Raw genomic sequence first — 4,027 nt, forward strand, 5'->3', positions numbered from 1 at the left:
CAATATTAACAAAGTTGATATTGCTCCTTTATATTGGATATTGGATCCTTTATATTGGATATTGGATTAGTAATCTTTTTTTTATATTTCTATAGATTTATACATACGTTTTTTATTTATTTCATGATTCCTTATCTTTTTTTCCTTTATTAGAAATAAAAAAAGGATAATGAAAGGGTAGAAATTGAGATATAGATTCTTTTTACATAGTATAAGCGTTCAGCCCTACATTCAACCTTATCAGGTTCCACTTTTAATTATAATTTATAAATTATAATATATTTTTTTAATAAAAATATCTTGCAAAGAAGATTTAGTCCTACCTTGACAAGTTCCACTTTTCATTATAATTTATAAATTATAATATATTTGTTTAACTCATATTTTTGTGATTCAAAATAATCTTGTAGGTTCCACTTTTTATTATAATTTATAAATTATAATACATTTGTTTAACTCATATTTTTGTGAGTAAAAATATCCTTTACAGGAAGGTTCAGCCTTACGTTCAACCTTGGCAGGTTCCACTTTTCATTATAATTTATAAATTATAATACATTTGTTTAACTCATATTTTTGTGAGTAAAAATATCCTTTACAGGAAGGTTCAGTCTTACGTTCAACCTAAACCTTGATAGGTTCCACTTTTCATTATAATTTATAAATTATAATATATTTGTTTAACTCATATTTTTGTGAGTAAAAATATCCTACACAGGAAGATTCAGTCCTACATTCAACCTTATCAGGTTTTAGTGATTTTTTATTATAATTTATAATATATTGAAGTGTTTACTTAACACATATTTTTGTGAGTAAAAATATCATGCGCAGGAAGGTCCAAACTTACATTCAACCATGGTCTTCTGGTGACCAGCTTACTAGCAATCTTGGGCGGCCAAGTGACCAGCTCACTTGTGTCTTCTAGTGATCTACTCACTAGCAATCCCGGGCGGCTATACGAAGACATTCAACTATGGTCTTCTAGTGACCAGCTCACTAGCAATCCTGGGCGGCCAAGTGACCAGCTCACTTGTGTCTTCTACTGACCTACTCACTAGCAAACCCGGGCGGCCATACGAAGACATTCAACTATGGTTTTCTAGTGACTAGCTCACTAGCAATCCTGGGCGGCCAAGTGATCAACTCACTTGTGTCTTCTAGTGATCTACTCACTGGCAATCCCGGGCGGCCATACGAAGACATTCAACTATGGTCTTCTAGTGACCAGCTCACTAGCAATCCTGGGCGGCCAAGTGATCAACTCATTTGTGTCTTCTAGTGATCTACTCACTAGCAATCCCGGGCGTCCATACGAACACATTCAACTATGGTCTTCTAGTGACCAACTCACTAGCAATCTTGGGCGGCCAAGTGATCAGCTCACTTGTGTCTTCTAGTGATCTACTCACTAGCAATCCCGGGCGGCCATGCGAAGACATTCAACTATGGTCTTCTAGTGACCAGCTCAAACTGCTCCTACCATGACTCAACTATAAAAAGTTAAACCCCTTCGCACCATCAAACATATGCTCGGGGCTTGGGGGGCTTAATGTACTATACATGGGTAGTCGATCGTCCTAGGAGAGAACCATCTACATCGACGGGTAATTCAATGATTGTGAGACAGGTAAGATGGATGTCGTTAATGACCAATTAATACACTTGTTGACCATATCAGTGGGAAATATACAGTATTTATGGGCAGTTAGCAGTATAATAAAATATACCCTTCTTTATGAAAGATATCTGACTTGAGCGTCGGAATGTCTTCTGCAGTTCAACCATTCATCGGAGTGGATCGCGTTCTCGGAAAAGATTGAAGATAAAAAAAGAACAGAGCAAGGAAGAACGACTCATCATCAAAACAGAAATTATTTTTTTGGAAACCTATTTTCTTTTATAAGTAAATATTTAAAATTATTTATTTTAATAAATTACTTTTATGAAATAAGCAAACAATACCCTTAGGGCCATGTTAAGGAAAAGATATAGACAAACACTAATATAGTAAACTTAAGTCTAGAATAATACGATATTTTACCCCATAAAAAAATTACAAATTGAATTTAACAGGACTCACAAATACATATATCTAAAATATATCGAACCATAAAACTTTGGAAAAATTCAACACTAGCTTGATAAAAAAAGATTCTGACTGTTCCTATGATCGTGATTAAATTTTGCATCACTCTCTACATAATCAGCGTACGAACGCAAAAAAAAAAGATTAAATAAATATATATGGAATAATAATTTTGTTTATTGTGGTTTACTCAGTGGTACATCCTGTCCTGTACAAAAAATATCTTATCGATATAAAAGCATTATAAGTTGACATTTATATATTAGTATGTAGGACTTAAATTATTAATGAAACAAAAGATATTGCTTATATCATAGGTTAAATTTATTTACCAACATGATAATATATTATAAATTAAATTGATATATATTTTTATATATATAATAATAATAATAATAATAATAATAATAATGTGTGATGTTAAATAAAACTATTTTAATTGATCAGAACTGATCCTAAGTTCACCTTCGTATTTTCATCAATGTTTAACTAACATTCTCTAATTATAAAAAGAACAAAAATCAGCTTTAAACTATTAAGGAAAAGTAAAAGTAAGCGAAGAGAAAAATAATTTTAAAAATATTGAAAATAAATAAGTAAATAATTAAAAATTTAATCTAATTATTCAATAAAATAAAGTAATATGATTTTTCACTAAACTAAATTCGTTTTCAAATCAACAACCTAATTATTTATTTAAGTTCAATAGGCGTAATACATAAGTTCTGGAAAACAAATAAAAGAAAGTAAAACGATCGACGATTATAGAAACACGAGAAATTTATTTTCTACATACGTTTTAATTCTAAACAGGTGAAGTTAATTTAAAATTAAAAACATGAAAAATAATTTATATGACGCGTAGGTCATGATGATAAGGTCGTGGATTATAAACAGAGATAGATCATTTAAGAGATGAGGTTGTTCATAATTTTGGGACATAACTTGGGGCTCCATCACCCTTCAATCTTGTGGTGGGGTACCATAATTAAATAATTATATGGAATGCTTCATATAAAATATTAAATAATAAATACAATAATAATATTCTTAAGACTAAATATGTCATATATAAGTAATATCAATTGAGAGATAAGTTCAAAATAATAAAAGTATTAATACGAAGTAAAAATAAAAAAGGTTAGACTCATAATACTTTAAATTAGAACATTAATATAATTCAAACATTTGGTAAATGTAAGCTAATTAATAAAAATACTCAAAGCTAATATCATAAACATTTAATTATGAAGAAGATTTGGACTTCAGGCAAAAATAAATAAAGTCAATTATTTATCAATTATATTAATAAATAAGACATCAAGCGAGCAACTCGATTTGATTGAGATTTATTTTCTTTTTATCGATAATGACATTCCACTGCCAAACATGACTATTATTTTTGGATTCTTGGCACAATCGATAATGAAAAATAATAGATGTTTATTTATTTACGAGTGTCTCCTTGAAAGTCTGAGAATTGAGAAAACAGACCCTCAATTTTATTTTTGACCTAGTTAGCAGTTTTGTAAGATTCTCATTAACATATGAAAAAAATTGTTTGAATGAGCTTGCAATAAGATTAGAGATAATTGAAAATTGTGAAAATTATTTTTATCATGTAGACTCATGCAAAAAAAAAACGTAAGTTTGTCTTTTATTTTTTATGACCAAAATTCGCAACAATCATATGCATAAAGTGAAGGTGAAAGTTTTTTGGGCGACTATTTTTCTTTATTGATTTAATGCTAAAATCACAGACCTTATTTTGTTTATGTAAATTAGATTTAATAAGCTGTTTTCAATTTATTTTTTAAATTCAATTTTAATAATATAAACTACCAATCCGGAAAAAACAGCCTTATATCTCAATACAAAATATTTATAAACAATCATTAATTAAAATATTATAAAAATATAGTTTTAATTTAAACAACA

The sequence above is a fragment of the Vigna angularis genome, chromosome 2 (genome assembly GCF_016808095.1).
Source record: "Vigna angularis cultivar LongXiaoDou No.4 chromosome 2, ASM1680809v1, whole genome shotgun sequence".
Taxonomy (NCBI): Eukaryota; Viridiplantae; Streptophyta; class Magnoliopsida; order Fabales; family Fabaceae; genus Vigna; species Vigna angularis.